General features: G+C 49.4%; 1 protein-coding gene across 8 annotated transcripts in view; it reads right to left on the reverse strand.

The window, feature by feature from the left end:
* BICRAL (BICRA like chromatin remodeling complex associated protein) overlaps positions 1-21377 on the reverse strand; it is a 2181199-nt gene that overhangs the window by 2039556 nt on the left and 120266 nt on the right. For all 8 annotated transcript variants that reach the window (XM_069608491.1, XM_069608492.1, XM_069608494.1 and 5 more), the window contains one exon: positions 20472-20600. The gene's annotated coding sequence lies outside the window, so the exon portion shown is untranslated. The remainder of the gene's footprint in view (positions 1-20471; positions 20601-21377) is intronic.

Genomic DNA, 21377 nt, shown 5'->3' on the forward strand with positions numbered 1-21377 from the left:
AAGTAGTAGAAGAGGAGGAGAAAGAGGAAAGGAAGATCAGAGGCTAATAGAAGAGCAGGAGGAGGTGGAGAGAGACGAGAAGAAAGGGAAAGCCTGGGTAGGTAGGTGGAGGAAGAAGCCTAAGGCGAAACATCAAGGAGGTGCAGAAGGAGCATGAGGAGAGAGAGAGAATTAGAGGAGAGGAATGAAAGAAGGTTTCCCAGGTAAGAGCTCATGGTGGGAAGTCGAGGAGAAGAGGGAGCTTGGGTTCGAAGGGAGTAGCACCCCCTGTTAAGAGGCCTAGAGAGGTCCCTGTAAAGATGTCACGGTGGCCTCCTATATTTCAATTACCTTAGTTTAAGGCCAACTGCAGACTGATACCAACTACAGAATAAACTACCATTCCCCAACATGATTTAGAGGAGGCTTTTCTGCTGCCCCTAACTGCACAAGAATACCCGAGACTCCTAGCTGCATAAGAACACCTGAGACTTTACCTACTAACTGAAACTGCTGGACCAAGAGAGGGATTTTTCTTGGAATTCTTTAGACTTCATTTGGGACACTGAGAACCTGCCTTCACATTTGGCTTTGCTTGTTAAAGCTGTCGGGAAGGAAGTTCTGTTTTGGGCACAAACATCCTGACTACAAATGAGTGACTTAAGTACATTCTTGGCCCTTAACGGAATTGCATTAGTTTGTCCTTATAGACCTAATAAAGATTTGTTGTGAAACATATCTGGTCCCTGCATGCTTTGTGACAGCACAGAGTAGAAGGAGCTGATCATGAAGGCTTTGCATTAATAAACCTACTTATGCCGCACAAAATATATTTCTTTTTAGGATATACGGTTTATTTGGCCTTCAAATTCCATTTGAGGATTTCTAACAAGTAAATGATCTCACGGTTGCATAAAGCAAAAGTAGCCACATTAAGAGTTAAGACTTTCTTTCAATGTTTGGCTAAAATAGGTTTTGCGATTTGTTATAATGTTTCTGTATATAAATATTCCCTTTTGAAATGTTATGTTATGTGGAAACGTCCAAAAAGACCATGTTAAAAATCCTGAAAGTTCGACTAAATCCCCCATTCGGGGTCAAGGGCTGCGGGGATGTCCCCCGCATCCTTGCTCACTATACTGTGAGTGTGGGTTGCGGGGGTGTCCCCTGCAACCAGTCCTGTGAAAAGTACAAGAAAAAAAGGAAAGCACCCTGCAGCGCCGGTTCCCGAACACAGAAGTGTAAGGGAACAGGCGTTCCAGGGACACAGCGAGTCTGCAGCACTGAGCAAAGTGTCCCACCGCACGGTAATTAGGCGTTTGGGGGCAAGGGCAAAGGCTGAAATGTTCAGGGGAGAGAAGACCGAAAGTTGTTTTTGTGCAAATAACTTTCGCCCTTTTCTCCCTCGAACAATTCAGTCATAGGCATCCGACCCCAATACATGTTATGTTTTTGCAGATTTATACTGTGTACCCCTGCCACCCAAGAGCAATGTCCAGGCGCTCACATGGCTCTGCAAGAAAGAGGACAGGGCTAGTTAGTGAGGGTAGAGTGATAGGATAGGTCCAGAACCAGGAGAAACTGGTGTATGTTTGTGTTGGCTTGCAGTTGGCTGCGTACACTGGCCTGGTGTATCTGTATGGGTATGGTACAATGCCCGAGTTGTTTTCTATGTGACTGTTTGTTATGTTGGGTGTGTCTGTGTATTTGATGTGTAGATTGCTGGTATTTAGGCTTGTGAACACTGGCTTGTTGAATCTGTAGGGGTAATGGCCAATGACTAGGGTGTTTTCTATGTGACTGTTTGTCATGTTGGGGTGTATCTGCATGTTTTATGTGTAGATTGGCAGGTATTTATGGTTGAGCGCCCTGGCTTGTTGTGTCTGTACGGGTAAGGTCCAGTTATCAGGTTTATTTGTTGTAAGCACGTGTTACTTGTGTTGGGTGTGTGTTGGGGTATAGGTTGGCTAGCAATGTGGGCATGTATAATATTTGGGGTGTGGGTCTGAGGAAGTAGGAGATGGGTGGTTAGTTCATTGGCTACTCTCTAAATTCTTCTCTGTAGCTAATCTACACAATCCTATCTATTGTGACGCATTACTAATCTCCACAATTCCATCTAGTTATACGCAAGGTCAATTTCACAATCTATCTAAATGTGAGGCATGGTTAATCTTCACAATTCTATATAAATGTGACGCATGGCTATACTTCACAATTCCAGGTCTGATACATGGTTAATCTCCACAACTGTATCTAAAAGTGGCGCATGGCTAATCTTCACAGATGTATCCAAGTCTGACGCATGGCTGATCCTCACAATTCCATCCAAGTGAGATGCGTGGCTGGTCCTTGCAATTGCTAAAAGCAGAATATGGCTACCCCACACAAGTAGGCTAAAAGCATAATATGGCTACTTAAAACCAAAAGATTAACAAGTGGAGGGTTTCACATTAATTTGAACCACTGCCATTGCTCTGGGCAACCTTCCACACCACCGTTTTTTAGTCCCTCTGCGCCATTGCAAACAGGGTCCAGCCATATGCGGAACGCAGTCAGGTACTGCCACCAATGAACTGCTAGGCCAGGTCCCCTCTGCAGAGAAACACAAACAACCCCAGACATTGTTTGGTCTTGTTGGGCCTCCTCAGTGAAGTGCAGCTTGGTTTCATATGGTGCAGCGAGCAAGGGACCCACGTCTGGGCAGACCCTCTCTGGGTGATGGGTGTAAGATTTCAACGCAATCAGGCCTCTAAGTAGAATAATGCTACCTGACACAAGTAGGGTAAAAGTAGAATATGGCTACCTGACACAATTAGGCCAAAAGCAGAATATGGCTATCTGTCATATTTAGGCTCAATACATGTAGGATTATGCTATTAGTTAATAGGAGATGTGGGGTTTTACACAAATGGGCTGTGTGAGATATTGCGGACTAGCACAAATGGGCTAAATGCAAGGTGAGGCTACCCTCTCGCTAATAGGCTAAGTGCGAGATATGGATACCTTAGACATATAGGCTATATGGGAATAGTTTCTTACCTGTAACTCCATTTCCCCAGCATTGGTATCTTTCATATATTCACATGCGTGAATATTCCCCGTCGTCAGGCTGGGAATCCCTGGTTACTTCTAATTTAGTACGTTTCCTATGGAAAAACGTTTGGCACCTTGAGTGTCCCACCCACATCGTTGTGGGCGTTTTTGGTCACTACCAACAGGACGTCGAGTGTGTAGCTCCGCACAAGCAGCCTCCCCTCAGATTCTAACCACTCAAGCTGGAGGATAAACCCCTGACAAGGATGTTTGCCTGGAGGGAAAGGCTGGAGGGCACATGTGAATCTATGAAAGATGCCAACGCTGGAGAAATGGAATTACAGGTAAGAAACTACTCCTTTTGCAGCATTGGATCCTTCATAGATTCACATGCTGTGAATAGATTTTATATTTCGTCCCTCAGAGACTCACTCCTAAGTCTCCATGTCGGGATACATGCTCTTGGGGGGGAAACTTGCCATGTAACCATCAGCAGGGCGTTATCTGACAGCACTCGTGCTTTATATTCCGCCTCCTCGAATTCACCCACAGTTTCTTCTCCCATAAAAATATAATCCAACCTAGTGTACAGGTCTTGGGGCGCGGTGTAATGTGAGTATCCTCGGGATTGCGGGTGAAGAGTCAGCAATATGTCTGAGTTTAAATGATTGCAACAATGTGGACAGGGCTTTAGCAGAGGGGGCAGGGTGCGTACATTTGTCATCTGATCTGTCCAATATAGGGTTGAGCGTACAGTTAAAGTCTCCGCCCCATATCAATGTACCCTCTCTGTGTGGACTTATTAGTGGGTATAACGTGTGTAAATAAGCTGCCGTATCTTGGTTTGGTGCATACCTATTGATAATCCAAAATTCTATGTGTTCAACCCGACCTCGCAATACAAACATCCTGCCCTCTTAGTCTCGGAAAGTCTCAAGCACCCTCAAAGGTACTGATGGTGCCACCTATATTATTACTCCCCTAGCATAAGCAGAGTATGATGAGCCCAGCGTTGTACATCGCCATTTTTTTTTAGCAAGTGTGCTCGGTTTCTCATTTGTAAGGCGAGTTTCTTGCAGGAGCGCAATGTCAATTTTCTGACACCTTAAGTAAGTCATAACTCTATTACGTTTAATATAACTGTTGAGGCCCCTGACATTCCAGAATACTATTCTAAGTTCCCCCATCGCACTTAAAAAGTCTAACATTCATCAACAGTTCAATGTTCAAATACAGCATATACAGTGTGGACTCATAGGCTACCCATCCCCTACCCCCCCTTGAGTATGTGCAAGCCCCCCCCCCACCCAACCCTGCCCGTGAGTGTGTGCAAGCCCTCTACACCCACCCCCTGCGTCCCGCGAGTGTGTGCAAGCGCCCACACCGACCCCCCTACCCCACCCCTTGCCCCCTGTGAGTGTGAGCATGCCCCCCCACCAACTCCCTGCCCGACTAGAAGTGCCTCCTAGCCCCCCTCCCCTCCTGGCTTGGTCCTCTCTTCCCCCCTACTCACCCTTTGGTACCCTGCACCCTCCCTTCTCTTCCCCCTCCTTTATTCAACCCTCTCCTCCTTCCCTTTCCTTTCCTTTCCTTTCCCTCCTCTCTGTCAATTTCTGGCACTACCTCAATTGCCGTCAGGCAGAGTAATTCGTAGTCGCCTGTTTTTGTAGCACCCTGCCCTCCCCTCCTTCCTCACCCCCTCTGTCCTGTGAATCATCGGCACTATCTCAATTGCCATTAGGCATTGATATAGTAACTGCCTGCCTTTTGCAGCCATCTTGCCTTGCCATGCCCCCCCACCTTTCCATTTATATCTTACCACTTACTCTTATCATTTGTCCCTCGACCTCTGATAACACCTTGTCTGTCCCCCCTTCCCTCCTTGTCTTCTCCTCCCACTCCCTCCCCAGCACTACCTTGAATAGTTGTTGACCCTTTAAAGATAGTCACTTGTTTTGTTCCTCTCCATATCCCTTCTCTCCACTCCCCCACACCTTCCCCCCGCTCTCCCTCTTGTCATTTACACACTGCAACAATTGTCGTCAGGCATAGTAATGTTACTGCTAGTCTTGTGTCCTTTTTTTTCCTTCCCCTCCTCTCCCTTATTGTTCCATACACTTATGGTTCCATACACTTGTACTATCTATTATGATATGATAGTTATTTTCGCATTTTGATTTGTTTCACGGACCTGTAAGAATGTAACTGTATTCTCCCATGTTCCCTCCCTCCTAGAAGCGCTTTGAAACACATTGTGTATAGGCTCTGCTATACAAATAATCAATCAATAGGGTAACTCCCAACATGCAACCCCAACTTGCCTACCCTCTCCCCTCCCAACAATTGCCCAGCTCAATTCCTTGTGCTTAGGCATCCCCACTTCTCGCCTCCGTGCCAGGGTCTTGTCCTGGTACGTGGGGCGCAGTTAGTACCCGAACAAACAAATCCAATCTTAGGTGTAGGATGCTCCTGCGTAGTGCGATCTTAAATAGGCACCACGTTTTTTGGCTCCTGCATTTTGGCAACTCACATTTTCCTGAGGCTTCCATCTGGTGGGTCTAACTACCGCTGCATCATGTACTCATAGACCTTTGCTGCCTTGTAGTGGTAATGGTCTCTTAAGTGCGTCTACTCGTCGCTACTCGGACCAGCCTCTGCTCCGGCTGGCAAATTCTGCGTGTCCATCCATTCGCACGCGTCTTCAGGGTTATCAAAGAAAATTGCGTGACCTTTGTGAATCACTTTCAGTATAGCTGGATACAGCCACATGTAGTTCAGTTTGGCCGCACACAGTCTTTTTCACCGATATGTAGTTCATCCGCTGTTTCTGCACCTGTAGGGTGTAATTCGGGTATGCAGTTATTGTGGCAGACGCTTGTTGGATCGTCCCTCCTTTGCGGAAGTATTCAAGTAACTTTTCCCTATCTTGCTAGTTCAATATCCGGGCTTTTATTGGCCTCAACTCTTTCAGAGATGCTATGCTTTTAGGATCTGTTGATCTCCTTTCTCCAGCATCTGCTCTCTGAGGTGGTGGAGTTGCCCGGGCAGGGCTTTCCGCTGGGAACACAGTTTTGGTGCATGCCTCCAAAGTTAGCTGCTTCCCTTTGCTTCTTTGCATTTTAGACACCATGGTTCGTGGCCGCCTCGTCCCTCAGCACACCTGCCAATGGTTGCATCGCCAGGATGTGTCGATTCCCCTGCTTCCCGATCAGTTCTTAAAGGCGGTTGTTACCGTTATCTCATCTATTGTGCACTGCAATGTACCGGCGCATTTGATGGGTTTGGTTACTCGTTTCCGTGCTGGTGTAAATTTCCCTATCTAGCCCTTATCTTGCACTGTGTCTTCGTTGTATGGGCTTGAATCTTGCTGGGTAGGTCTGCACTGTATTGCTCTGCCTCGTTTCAGCTTAGCAGGCTGCCGACAGGGGATATTGCTCGTTTCCAGAGCGGTCGCGACATCCCATGCCGTTTTAGCATACAACCAATATCGAACCTGCCCTGTATGGCGCATTCGTTACCTGTGGCCGGAATGGTCTGGGCCAGTATGTATATCGGCTCGTTACGTAGCTTCTCATAACTACCAGGCCCTTATCTCAGAGGCTGGCTGCTGTATTGCATGACTCTTCCCTCGTCTTCTCCACGGGTTGCTCTTATGGTCAGATGGCTGGCAATGTTCCCGTTTCATAGCATATATTCCAGCGTTGAGATTTCAACACAATCTTTGTTTCTCAGGCCCTCCCACAGCCGTGTCCGCATCACGTCCGTGACAGTACATTGAGCGACCCTTGAAACATCAGGCAAGCCTATCATGTTGGGCCCTGCGGCTGCATTATTGTGGCGGTTGCGGTCAGAGGGGCTGCGTTGCTCTTACTTGCCGCGGGGTGCACTTCCCCAAAGCTATTGCTGCTGCGGCTGTATTTGGTGGGGCTGCTATTCCCCGCCACAGTCCGTATCGGCTCCTGCGCTTCTCACCTTGTTGCAGCCGCGATAAAAATGGCCGCACTGCTGTACCCCCAGCAGGGCTTATTTTAATGCCACCAATGATGTTGCGAATGCAGTCCAAGGGGCTGTGTTGGTGTATGCTGAGCAGTGTCGTCGGATCGCTTGTCCTGGCTCTGCTGTCGTAGTGCGTCCCGTCACCATGGGTTCAATTCCATTACAGACTCTCCAATCACAGCCTCATGCTGATGCTGGCTGGGCGGTCTCTGATCTTGGTTGACTGTCTCTGCAGCCACCTCACGCTGCAGCGTCTACTGCCCGTACAGTCCTTTGTCATCGGGACTCCGCCATCTTGCGTCCACCTTTGTATTCAGAGTCAGTAACTTCGGTCGGCTCTATCTTTGCATCGGGCACTCCTGCAATGTACAAGGTGGCACACAGCTGTGCACCACACTCTCACAACTTCTGTGTTGTCTCAGCCGGCATAAATGCTTGTTGTAGCTTCAATACTAGACCCGATCAGCCAGAGCAACAGGGAACATGTCCTACTTCATGGATGCCTAGCCATGCCACGTGAATAGATTTTATAGCAGTATACATTACTGGAGGAGAAAAACCAGGCAGACAAAGGCTTTAAAACCTCTGCATTCTATGCCCATGCCAGAAGTATGCATACATAACTAAAAAAAATAAAGATAAATAAAAAAAAACAGGTAGCTACGGGGCATTCCTTACTGGAACAGCCGTTGAAGGACTGCTCGTCCCATTTGTACGTCTTACGCGTGCTGTTGCTGCAGGCAGTAGTGCCTAATGAATGTGTGGGGCACTGCCCATGTTGCTGCCTGGCAAATGTCTTTGATGGGCACTTCCGACCAGAGAACTGCCGAAGCCGCTGTGGCTCTTGTAGAATGTGCCCTGGCTGTAGTCTGCAGTGGGTTGTTGACCTTTGCGTGGCAGAAGGAAATCGCTGAGGGTATCCACCTTGCGATACCCTGCTTCATGATGGCTTTGCCTTTGTTCGAGGGTCCGAAAGCGATAAAGAGCTGTCTTGCTGCTATGATGGATTTTGTCTGTTCCCGGTAGTATTTTAACAGCCTTTTTATTTTTTTTTTAAACATCTCTTTATTGATTTTTACAACAAAATGAATGAATATCTCTCTCTCTCTCTCTCTCTCTCTCTCTCTCTCTCTCTCTCTCTCTCTCTCTCTCTCTCTCTCTCTCTCTCTCTCTCTCTCTCTCTCTCTCTCTCTCTCTCTCGTCACGGTGATCGGCACCTTGATGAGTGCGCAGCTCATCCAGGTCAGTGTAACTCCAAGAGTTTCAGCCTTTGCAGGCATCATTGTGCTGTAAAGTCCCCCTTCAGGAATGTCACCCCAGTCTGAAAGAAATGCTGCAAGTTATTGTTCGAGGCGTAGCTGGCCCATTCTAACGCCACCAATTCCCAGATCCAGTCCTGTGCCGTTGGCACCATGGGCCCTTTCCACTTTAAGTATTATGGCTGCTAGTGTTAGAATCGTCCTCGCCCTGTCTCGTTCCTGCCGATCCCCCTCATTCCCAAAAGGACTAGTTTGGGGTCCGTCTCCGTCCCTCCTCCAAATGCCTGGGACTGCGCTTGGATGACTGAACTCCAGAAGGGGCGGATCCTAGGGCAGTCCCACCATATGTGTGATGCGGATCCCTCTCCTACGCATGCCCTAGAGCATTGCTGCGAAGCTCCCAGGTGCATTTTGTTCAGACACGCCGGTGTATGGTGCCATCCGTACGAGTATGTGTACCACACCTCCTGTAATTGCGCTCCTTTTGGGATTTTTCCTCCATAAACTTTCCCATTCCTTGGTTATTTCCCTACCCAGCCTCCGGTCCCATCTGTCCATGTATGCCCATCTCTTTTGCGGTGCTGCTCCTTCCACCAATTTATATAGGTTCAATATCAGGCCCTTGGGGCAATCATCTGTTAGGACGAACTTCTCGAATTGTGTGAGCTGTCTCGTGGCCGCTTGTCTGACCTCTTTATTCATTACCCAGTTCCATATTTAATAGTACCACAGCCTTTCACCTTCCCCTACTGCGAAATCTTGTTTACATTCTTGGAAGGATTTAATCCTGTCCCGCACGAACATGTCCCTGATTTTCCTGCAGCCCCCTGTCCTCCATAGATCGAATGCCCCCAGTTCCCTCCCCTGGGGTGAACGGTGAACGGTCAGCGGTATGTTATCCCCTTTTCTCTCACCTCTCCGTCCCACGTGTCTGGTAAGATTTTTGTAATTGCGCTCTTGTAGAGGTGTAGTGGTTTACTATTATGTGGGAGCCACAAGACTTCCCCCAAATCATGTTGGGCCACTGTTCTGTCCATTTGGGTCCATTGCTTTCCCCGGTCTTGACGGAACCATTCCCTGATCACCCTCATCTGCACCAACCCCATAGTATAGCTGAAAGTTAGGAAAGGTTGTGCCTCCCCTCTTCTTTGAAGCCTCCAATAGGGGGCAGCTTACCTGCGTCTTTTTGCCTTCCCATACGAAGTCCCTTGTTAGCCTTCCCAATTCCTTGAAAAAGTCCCTTGGTATCAGCAGCAGGACTGCCTGAAATAGGTAAAGTAGTCGCGGCAACGTGATGATCTTCACCGCTGCCATCCTTCCCATCCAAGACACCCTCCGGTTCCTCCATTTCTGGTAATCACCCTTAATAGCTTTTACGGTGGGGGGTGGGAGGGAGGAGTTTGCTGCATACCATCCCATTAGTACTGGTGTGATTTTGGCCCCCAGCTATCCAATTCCTCCTGGACTGCAACGAAATGGTGATGTTGCGTTAAGCTCTGTCGTCTATTCCCCCACCCCACCGAGTGTTAGGTTCATTAGCTCTGATTTCGCTATGTTGATTTTCAACCCCGACACCTCCCCGAACCTGTGTAGCACTGCTACGCATGCCGCTAGCAATGGTTTAGGGGTTGCGAGTGCCAACAACATATTGTCAGCGAATGCTGCCACTTTGTGCAGTACCCCCCGAAAGGGGATTCCCCCGTATTTCCTCCTCCTCACTTATGGCCTGCAACAGAGGTTCCAAATAAATAGCATAAAGGAGGGGCGAGAGTGGGCATCCCTGCTTCGTTCCCCTGCCAAGCTTCACCGGTCTGGACATCGAGTCATTCACCGTTAGGCGGATTGTCTAGCTTCTATAGTTTACCTGTACCATCTTGAGGAAGTCGCCCTCCAGCCCCATTTTATCCATGACCCTGAAGAGAAACTGCCACTCCACCCGGTCAAATGCCTTCTCTGCATCTAGAGCTAGTTGGACCGCTAGAGTGGCCCTTTTCTGCCCCTTTTCCACCAGATGAGCCACCCTTCTAATGTTGCCCGCCTTCTGGCTCCGCAGGACGAACCCCGCTTGGTCCGGGTGGATCAGCGCCAGGAGTAGGGTCTCAAGTCTTTTCACCAGGATCTTGGTATATATCTTGGCGTCTGTGTTTATGAGTACAATGGGCCTATATGAGGTACATTCTGCGGAATCTTTGTTCGGTTTCGGAAGGAGCGTGACTTTTGCTTCCTCCATTGATGGTGTGATTGAGCCCGTGGCTTTGAATGTGTTGAACAGCCGCGCCATATGGGGGCAAAGAACGTTAGCGTATATTTTGTAGAAGAGGGCTGTGAAGCCATCCGGGCCCGGGGCCTTGTTCGGAGGGAGCTTCGCTATCATGTTCCTCACCTAATCTTCTGATATTTCCCGGCTGAGGAGGTCTTGCTCCTCTTTAGAAACTCAGGGGAGTTGTACTCTTTCCAGGAAGTCCCTCTGCTTCTGTGCCTGCAGGTTTTGGGAGGTGTACAGTGTGCTATAAAATCTCGCTAAGGGTTCCTGGATATCTTCCGTCTGTCTGCGCCCCTGCTCGTCATTTACTCCCACTATAGTGTTCTGGACGTGCGCTTTTCTCAGCAATCTGGCTAATAGAGAATCGGCTTTGTTGGCCTTAGCATAGTATATCTGTCTCATGAAGAGCAGTACGCTTTCAGCTTCTTTGGTCCTTAATACCTGGAGATGCCCTACTGCGCTTCTGTAAGCCCTTAGTTTCTTCCTGGTTGGTGAGTGCGCTGCCTGCTAGCGTGCCTCCTCAACTTCCCCTATTACCCCTATTAATAACACTTCCAGTGCCTTCATTTGTTTGTGCCTCTTCGCTTTTTGGGCTTTGAGCTCACCCTCTATAGTGGCTTTAAAAGCGTCCCACCTCACATTTTCACTCGTCTCAAAATGTTTGTTCTCCTCAAAGAATGTTTTGATCCCCCCCCCCATTTCCTCCCTCATTGTTGGATCCTTGACAACCTCCCCCGGAAGTCTTCATTACTATAGCCCTTGGCAGCGGGACGGAGTACTAAGTATCATTGTGACAACCCTGTGGTCTGCTATTCCCAGAGGCCCCACCTCCACCTCCTTTATTCTCCCCACTAGCTTGACCGACGTCCATATATAGTCGATCCTAGATTGTAGTGCCTCTGCGAGGCCCAGAGCTTTGAATCTTTCTTTCAACTGCACGGAGGCCACTGCGCCTCCTCCACTGCCCTCTCTCACTGCCCTGTCTGCCCTCTTGTCCCAGGCTAGGTTAGGGTCCACCATCAATATGATATACCACTTTGCAGAGTCCTCCAGCACCCCCAGTAGATCCCTTAGGAAGCTTTCCTGGCCCGTGTTGGGGCGTATACCGAGACAATAGTGTACTCCATCCCGCCCTGCTCACCTTTGACCATTATGTACCTTCCCCCTTTGTCCCACACGATGTCCTTTGCTCTCAAGTCCAGGCCGTTCCTGAATGCCAGTGCCACCCCTCCCGTTTTAGTTGGGCCTGATGCAAGGAATGTCTGGGCGTAGGCTCTCAGTTTGAGGCGACCTTGGTCCCTTTTTAACAGGTGGGTCTCCTGTAGGGCCAATATTTACGGGCCCCCCATCCTAGTGAATCTGTCCAGCTCCCCCCCCCGAGAGGGGAGTTTAGTCCCCTCACATAATCATGCATTTGAACTTATCCTAGGTCTCTTTTCGTGCCTACGCCCCTCGTCTTGTGCCCCTTTGCCCTTATACTGACTGGCCACCTCTTTGTACCTCCTTGAGATGGGTCTAATCCCTTTGCCTACTCCTCGTAAACACGAAGCCGCCTTCCTTTCCTTTCCCTTGGTCGGACCTCTGGCTTGCCAAGCTACCTGTGGCTCCCCCTCATCTCCCCCCATCCCCCACCCCCCAACTTGGGGAAAGCCCCCCCCCCCTCAGGTGCCTTCACCCTTGCTGATTCCAACACGTTTCATATTCTCCACTCCCCTACCCTTTCTCTTGATAAGTGTGTCCACCACCCCCTATTTTTATTTAAAACAGCCTACGATGGGCTCTTCTCCCCTTCGGTTGTTCCTCCTGCTCTTCTCTGTCTTTCTCCCACTAGTGACCATTCCCACGGGCAGGGATCCAATCCCTTCCCCGTCGTCCGGCCGGGGTCCTCTCTCGGTATTCCTTCCAGCAAGTCCAGGTGCATTATCTCTGCCGCCTCTTGTAGTGTGTGCGCCCTTTTTTGGCCTCCTTCCCACTCATAAACAAAGCCAAACGGGAAGGTCCATCTGTAGCTGCTACCTTGTTTGGTCAGCTCTCTCAAAATTGTGCTCAGTAGTCTGTGTTTCGTCAGGGTACTGGCCGCCAGGTCTTGGAATAATGCAATCTCTTGGCCTTTATAGAGAATTGGCTCCAGCTGTCTGGCCGCCCAAAGGACTGCTTCTTTCTAGCCATACCGAGTGAAGGCAGCCAATACATACCCGGGCCTGGCATTAGGCCCCTTATTTAGCCTCCCCACCCTATGAATCCAGTCGAGGTGTATTGTTTCAGGGCTTCCTTTCCCAAAATTGCAGCAAAGATCTTCTGCACCTCCTCCTTGAGCTCTTTATCAGCTACGGTTTCCGGCAGGCGCTTTAATCTGATATTGATTCTTTGTGACCTGTTCTCTAGGTCCTACAGCTGGAGTTCCATATTCTGTGTAGCTATGTTGAGACGCTCAATTGCCTCACTGTTGTCCGTTGTTTCTTTTCCGATATCCTGCATGCCCCTTTCCACTAAGTCTGTGCCTTCCCCCAGCCTCATTTCCACCAAATTAGTGTTGAGGTCTGACCTTATGAGCAGGAATTGGTCCTGGATAGTCTTCGCCAATGTCTCTTGAAGGGACAGCATTTCTCGCCAGAAGTCTCGCTTTCACATTGAGGCTTGGCCTTCTTCCTCCACCTCGTCCCCATTGCCCCTGCCTTTGTCTGCGGATCCCCTCATCTGCTCCCTGGTGTCTGCCGATGGCCACATATTTGTGAGGGTCCCCGGGGCCGCCCCGTAGGCTGGCCTCCTTTCGTCTGAGGATTCTTTCCCTTCATTGACATTGGGGTCAGGGGGATCCTCCTTTTGATCTATTTGCTTCTGTGGGGTGCTAATCCACAGAGAACTGACCGCCGGGCCCCTTCGGCTCACCTCGTCTCCGCTGCCCCTTTCTCGTCACTCCATGTTACCCTCTCTTCTTCTTGGCGGACCGCTCCTGTTCCAGTGGGTTTCTGACCCTTGCTTATGGACTATTCTCCTGTCCTGTTCTTCTGTGCGAACCCCCATTTACAGTTCTAGGGTCCCCCCTGCCCCCCTGGCGTTGTGGCTTTGCTTTTCTTTTCCTCCCCCACTCTGCCAGGGCCCTTCAGACATTTGTTCCACCTCCTCAGACCGAGTCTCCAAGTGTTGTGCCGGGGCGGCCTGTTTCGGTTTCCCTCAGACTCCCAAACCAGGATCCTCCCTGCCCTTGTCTGCTGTCGTCCCCCTGCCAGGCGGGTCGGCCACGCGCCCAGTATTAAATGTCACCAGTCTGGCCTCTCAGCCTTTCCTCTTTGAGGTATCCCTCGTCGTGCTCTGTGCAGTACCTGGGCTGCGGTTCGAGGGCCTTCACTTTCCCTTCTGCTCCTCCCTGCTTTGCACCTCCCGAGCTGCCCTCCAGAACTTCCCTCCTTACTTGTGTGAAGTGGGCTTCTCCCCTTGGTTCTTCCTCTGGGTCGCCGGTTGACGGAGTGGGGAGCGGAGCCGGCGTCTCTGGGGGGGGCTGCAGTTTGCCTCGGCAAGTGCCCCGGTCTGAGGCGCACCCTCCTCCTGCACACGGCTTCAGCGCTCGGGGCCTCCTTGTTGCCGGGTGAGTCCCCGCACTCTCCCTCTGTGTCGGCCGTCCAGGCCGCTGTGTTCCGTTGTATGTGAGGGCTGCGGATGCTCTCCCTGCACTATGTCTCTCCTGAGCGGCCTACGGGTCCGGACGGGAGCCTCATTCTGGCTTACTGCCTCTTCTCGCCCAGGCTTTGTCTCCGAGTGGGGGCTCCCCGCTGTGTTGCGGGTGGATCAGCCCAGCCCTCCCCGCCTGGGGGACCTCTCCAACTGGGACCTCCGCTGGTCTTGCCTCCTCCCAGCGGGGGTGCGCTCTCGCTGGTCAGAGCCCCTGTTCTCCCCCTCGTCCTCCCTCCTCAGCGCTCACCCTCCGGCTTCTGTAGCGACCTGGCGGGGTGGGGGGGGGGGCGCTCTGGTGCATGCCGTCCCCGATTATCCCTCTAGGCGGTCTCTGGTCCCGTGCTTGTCTCTGTCTACGGATGCTCCCAAGGCCGGCCTGGGGCACCAACCCTGCATCTGTGTCCTATTCACCTTCCGTTCCTTCCTCCACGCATACACCTTCCCAAAAGGCTTACTAATCCTTTATTGGGGGTTGGCATCTCTCTGAGCCGGCAGATTTGAATGGCGGAGGTGGTGGAACCGCCGCTGATGTCCTCTGGGGCCGGAGAGCAGCTGTCGGCACGTCTACTGAGTGCCGGCTGCCATCTTGGAATCTTAACGCCCTTTTAACGTCCAGGGAGTGCTATGCTCTCTCCGCTGGGTAGCTGGCATTCTGGAAAAATATAGGTCACGCGCTAGTTGCATTCTTTCAGAATTCAGGTGCCACTTTCGGGATGAAGTGGGGATTGGTGGAGAGTATTACTTTGTCCCTAGCATATCTGAGGTACGGAGGGCCCACCACCAATGCCTGTAGTTCTGAGACTTGCATGGAGGACGTAATAGTGACCAGGAACACCACCTTCCAGGTCACAAACTTGATGTGCACCGAAGGGAGAGGCTCAAAGGGGGGCTTCATTAGGCTGGCTAGGACCAGATTTAGGCACCACACCGGTGGTATTCTTTTCTTTGGTGGAAAAATGCAAAAATGCAAAAAAAGCCACTTTATGAAATGCTTGATTAGTCGGTCGCTGTAGAGAGGAGGTTTCCCTCTTCTTCTGGTGAACCTGGAGATTGCTGCAAGGTGTACTTTTATGTAGGGGATTGCAAGACCTTACTTTGCCAGCTTCATTAAATAAGGAAGAACCTGTTGTGGTTGTATGGCGAGTGGTTTCGAGTTGGAACGTTGCAAACACCATGTGCAGAACCTTTTCCACTTTTGGTTGTACAAGCCGTTAGTGGAAGGGGCCCCATCTGCCGGCAGTATGCGCTGGCATTCTTGCGGGATGTTTAGGTGGCCAAATTCGGCATGATCAAGAGCCACGCTGTCAGCTTGAGGGAGGGTCGTGATGCAGGATTGCACCACTGTTCTGCGAAATGAGATCGCCGTGGGATACCAGATGGATTGCCCTGTCTGACGATTATTGGAGAAGGTCCAAGAACCAGGTTTGTCTGGGCCAGTATGGTGCCACAAGAATTATTTTGCAAGGGTATTTGCAGATCATCTGAATTGTCTTCCTGATCAGAGGAATTGGCATCAACGTATATGCGAAGATGTCGGTCCATGGGAATGAGAATGAGTCTCCCTGCGAGCTTGGGTGCAGTAACCTGCTTGCAGATATTTTACATTGTTTGTTGGACATTGTGGCGAAAAGGTCCAGCTGAGGTTCGCCCCACGTGGAGAAGATCCTGTTTATTTGGTTGCTGTGAAGGTGCCCTTTGTGGGATTGAGACGTGTCCCTGCTGAAGGTGTCTGCCCGCCGGTTGTGAATCTCCGGCAGGTGGAATGCTTGAAGAGGGATATTGTTGCGAATGGCCCAGTGCCAGATGGTTTGAGCTTCCTGAGAGAGTGCTTGATCTTGTTCCTCCCTGCTTGCGCAGGTAAAACATTGCGGAGGTATTATCCGTGAGGATCCGCAATACTGAGTTTTGGAGCAGCGGAAGGAAAGATTTTAGAGCCCAATGGACCACTCGCAGCTCCAGGACATTTATGTGAAGGGTTGATACTTCGGGAGTACATAGGCCTTTGATCTGGTGTTGGCCCAGGTGGGCTGCCCACCCCGCCAAGTAGGCATTGGTCATGATTGTGAGGTGGTGGGTTGATTCTACCAGTGGCATCCCTTTCGAAATGTTGCGCACTGTCCACCAGGTCAGTGATCTTGAGAGTGCAGGAGTGATGGTTATTTTGTCTCCCCAGGAACATTGGGTCTGCAACCATCTGGCTGCCAGTCGCATGGGTAGTCTGCAATTGGGTATTACCGGAATGCAGGACGACATGGTTCCTAGCAGCGCCATGTATCCGCGCACCGGGAGTTAGTTGTTTGGGGTGAATGAGCGCGCCAGAGCCATCAACCTGTACACTGTCGGTTGAGGGTTTGACTAGGCTTTGTCTCATGAAGAAATGTGCACCCAGGAATAGCAGACTTTTGGAGGGCACTACACAGGATTTGGTGTAGTTTATTGCAAATCCTAATTGATATTGATATTTTATTTGTATGGCACTCGTATACAAGTGTTCCAACACAATTGTTGTAGTAGAGTGTCCGTCTGGTCAGTGAAGTCACTGTTTCTTGGTGCGTCGGGCCTCTGACCAACCAGTCGTCTAGGTATGGGTAGGAAAGCCACCACTGGAGCTAGGCATATGGCTAAAGTCCTGGGGGCTGATTTGAGGCTGAACGGGAGGACTTGGAATTGATAATGCCATACTGTCGGTGGCTGGGATGTATTGGGATGTGAAAGTAGGCGTCTTAAGTCTAACGCCGCTAGATGCTTGTGAGGCTTTACCGCCTTTTTTGACGTAGTGTGACCATTTGGTCATAGCTTTTTTACCATGAAGTATCTTTACTCCCATCGAGTGCGGGGGACCCTTTCTATAGCCCTTTTGGCTAACGTTTGACGCACCTCTTGCTGAAGGATTCAATGGTGTGGATGTGACACCATTACGGGAGGTAAGGGTTTCTGTTTGCACTTGAACTCCAACAGATGGCCGTGTTGGATGGCATCTAGCACCCATCTGTCCTTTGTTATTGATCGCCACCTGTCAATTTGAAGTGCAACATTTCCTCCCACGGGTGCATCTTTGGGGCAGTCATTGCTGGGACTTCTTCTGCCTACCTCTCTGCGAGATAGCTGGGTTGCGTTTGCGTTGCAGTTGGCGGTAGTTCCTGGTGTTTGGGAAGACTTGTACTTCCTTCTAAATCCCTGGGAGTAGAAGCCGGATCTTCCGTAGTCTTTGGAGTCTCTTGTTGAAGACAACCTGGTTTGACCGGAGGCTCCTCGAAAGGGACAAAAAGATGTTCTGCCTTGTAAGGGCGTCAGTGATCATGTGGTATCAGAGTCCGCCTTCATGGCCTTAAGAGCCTCGCCAAAAACGTTTTTGCCCTCAAATGGCATGTCCATGACTTTATGTTGCACCTCCTGCCTAAATTCAGTGCAGCGTAGCCACACTTGCCTTCTCAAGACCACCCCATTACCAATCTGCTTAAACCCTGTCTCGGCCAGGTCCACTGCGATATTTATACTATGGCTCGAGGCCTCCTTGCCCTAAAGTACAATTGGCATGGCCTCCTTTCGTGGCTGTTCGGACAAATGCTCTAGGATGGGAGCCAGCCAGTGCAACGTGTCGCTGTCATAGCGGGCCACTATGGCCAGGCCGTTGGTTGTTTTAACTGCTGTTGACCCGATTGGGAGTACCTTTTTGCCAAAATAATCTATTTTTCTGCCTTTGTTTTCCGTGGTGTAGCTCATTTGTGCTGCGAACACGCTTTGCGAGTAGCTGCCGCTGACACCACTAACTCCGGGGAGACGTGAGAGGTTAGACATTTAGGGGTCGTGTCCTGTGTCTTGAACCTTTTGTCCAGTCTTCCTTTTACTGCAGGCTATGTGAAAGTTTCAGTGAAAGTGTACTTTAGGGTTTGCAATCCCTCTTGCCACACGTGATCCAGAATGCGTATAGTAACCACAGCTTTATAGCGGTTTCCCATATGATCAAAAATAAAACAGTCTTTCTTTTCTTCTGCCGGCGTCAACCCAAATTCTCGGCATGCCTTTGAGACCATGGTGTGGAAAGCACCAATGTCGTCTGGTGGGGTAGGCAGTGCTGGACTACCTTGCATTTCATGGTCTGCATCATCTGTATCCCAGGTATCATCTTGGTGAGGGGAGTCAGATGTGCTGGAGGAGTTTGTGTACCTTGGATCAGTGTCCTGTTCTGTGTCCACTAGCTCCCTTTCCCCTTCTTCGCCTACTAGCACACTACTTCTACGTGGAGGAGGGGGCCTAGGTAGAGATTGAGACCTGTGCGCTGATTGTGGGCATTTGGCCTGGTCTTGGGACGAATGCCCCTGATCTCTTCCTTGAACCATTAGGGCCCACTGACTTGGCGCCACTTGGTCTCCTCTGTGTTGAGGGAATCACCTGAGGTTGAGGAGGTGGCAGCCTGGCATTGAGTTGCCCCAATAGACTTTGCGAAGTTGAAATAACTTGCAGGGATAGTAGAGACTGTGGGCTTATTAGTGGGTACGCTGGCATCATTCCCCCCTGTTCCTGAGGGTGTAGAAGGAAACCCGAGGGTACGCGTTGCCGCCTCACTGTGCATTCTTTGTAATCCGAATCTGTGACTCCTGGGCACTCCTCCCTAGGAGGCTTGAAATCTAAAATTATCTCATGTTGCAGAATTTCATCAGGCATGAGTTCAGTGTATTTTATGGGTGATACACCTAGAAGGAGTTGCCTTGGTTCTGTTGGTGATTCTGTTGAGGTTCTTAGGATCCCTTTAGCACAGGACAGTACGCTTTCCTCCTGCAGCTGTGAGATAGGATGTTCCATAGTTGGAACCACGGAAAAACCCACTGATAGGTGTGGGTGTACTGTTTTAAGGTAATTGCTAGATGTTTTCTCACGGCAATGCGATTTTTGCTTTTTCGCCGTTGTTGAGTGATGCCCCGATTTCGTCGAAGGATGTGCCATCGACGATTCTTGTTCAGAAGCAGCTCTATGCCCCTCTATTGGAGAATGGGACTCAGATGACGAGTGTAGATATTTCTTTGCCGACAAAGATGGAGAATGGGACTCCGACGACGAACAGTGTTTCTTCTTCGCCAATGAAAATGGAGTCTTTGTGGATGATTTGTCCTTATGCTTGCTTTTCATCTGTGAGGTTGTTCTCTACGATGAATGGGAGGTCGACTTTGTTGCCGGGTGCAAGCCCTTGCTTGTATGAGACTTGGACCAGGATGGCCCCATTCTGGTCATTGTCGCTGTCGTTGACAGATTTTCTGACGACTGTTTAATCGCGGACTGCAAGCCTTTTTGGCTTACTGGTTTCTTTTGTGAAGGAGACCAGGGTTGCTTGGCCACCTGTCCGTGGCTTGTCGAGGATTTTGTGTCACCTTGTGTTTTCTGTTCTTACATAGGCCATTCTACCTGCATTTTTGGCTTGATGGAGGCCGCTTCTCAAAGGGAGTGGTAGCTCGCCCTCTCCTTGATGAGCCTGCCTCAGACGCTGGATACGCCCCCTCGTTTAGCCAGCAAATTAGGCAACGTTTTCTGTCCTTGAGGGTTTTCTGAGAGAAACCCTGACAGATGTTGCATTCTTCATAAGGTATAGGCAGTATATGCAGTCTACATGCCTGTCACCATCGAACCTTTTTAGGCTGCACGTAACACAGGCTCTGAATAAGGATTGTTTGGATCCAAGGGTCTCCATATTATTTGGCGACACCGTAGAAGCGTCGTCGGTTGTTCTGGATGAACTGTTTTGTCGAAAATTTTATTTTCTGACGTTAAAGAAGATTTCTCTGTGAAGAGAAGAACTTGAGGAATCCCACCAGCTAAGAAGATGGTTGAAATCTGAAGGGAAGCTGCTGGAGCGGAGCTACACACTCAATGTCCTATTGGTAGGGACCAAAAGCACCCACAAAGATGGGTGGGACACTCAAGGTGTCAAATGTTTTTCCATAGGAAAAGTACTAAGTTAAAAGTAACCAGGGATTCCCAGCATGTGAATCGATTAAATATCCAATGCTGGAGAATTATAATAGGTAATAAGAAGTGTGGGGTGTTATTGGAGTACAGTAACTGCTGTACTCCCCACACACACAACACTGTAAACATTGTAATGAAAGAATTTTGATCCCACATGTGCCCTAAGGGGTTGCAACTGGCAAAGTCACCCTTTCACATTTCTGTAAGCTTCTAACCTTTTCTTGTACACACATCCCTCCAGGAAAATAGCTTATTAAGAGAAATCATAGAAAAAGAACATTCCCCATAGACAATGTAGAACTTACCAAACAATTTAAGGTAGATATCTTAATGTCATTTTATGTGCTTTAAGAGACTTCAGTTTTGCAACTTTCGAGCGAATCCAACAGGAGAGTGGTGAGTCCGGAAACCAAACTGCTCTTCCATTCTGGATTCTGGTTTAGGTTACAAAGAAAACATTTTGTCACTGAAACTAAGATTATTTAACACATTTAATTGAACACACATATCTTGTGGTAATCAGTTCATACATCACATGCACACAAACATTACAGAGTTACACAAAAAGGTCTATATTGTAACATAACTGTGGGGAAAAGATTTCAGCTGACCTCCAGAAGCTGTACATGGAATGTCAGAGATGTTTCATACATAGTGATCATGGAACCTATAATCCACTGTACATACTCCTATGTCTCCTTCTAATTCCTCCAGTCTCATGGGAGATTCCATAGCATTAATGGAAAGAAAGGAGGATGGACCACAAAGCTGAGGAAAAACGTTCACATAGAACAGCTTATCCAACTGTGTATCAACCCTAGAACTAACTGCGATGATGCAGTACAAACAGAAGGATGAAGACAACCCCCAAATGGCAGCCTTGCAAATTACATCAATAGATGTACGCCTCGAAAAAGCTACTGGTGTTGCTTTAGCCATGACTGCATTGGGATCCATGATTTTTGGGCTAGGTAAATTCAAAATACAAAAGACTATACAGCTTGCAATGGACAACTTTGTGGTTTGTTTCCAAAATTCAAGTGCTCGTAAGAAACACATGTTCACATGCACAGGTACCATACAGTCAAACTCAACAATAGGAGAAGAGTGAAGAAACTATCTTTCTTGTTGAATGAGCAGATCTATCTGAGGTAGAACAATAATTTGAGTGGTTCTCCATGTCCGAGAGCCCAGATTGTTCTTAGATAATA

Source organism: Ambystoma mexicanum, chromosome 4q (genome assembly GCF_040938575.1).
Source record: "Ambystoma mexicanum isolate Mex_15411 chromosome 4q, UKY_AmexF1_1, whole genome shotgun sequence".
NCBI lineage: Eukaryota > Metazoa > Chordata > Amphibia > Caudata > Ambystomatidae > Ambystoma > Ambystoma mexicanum.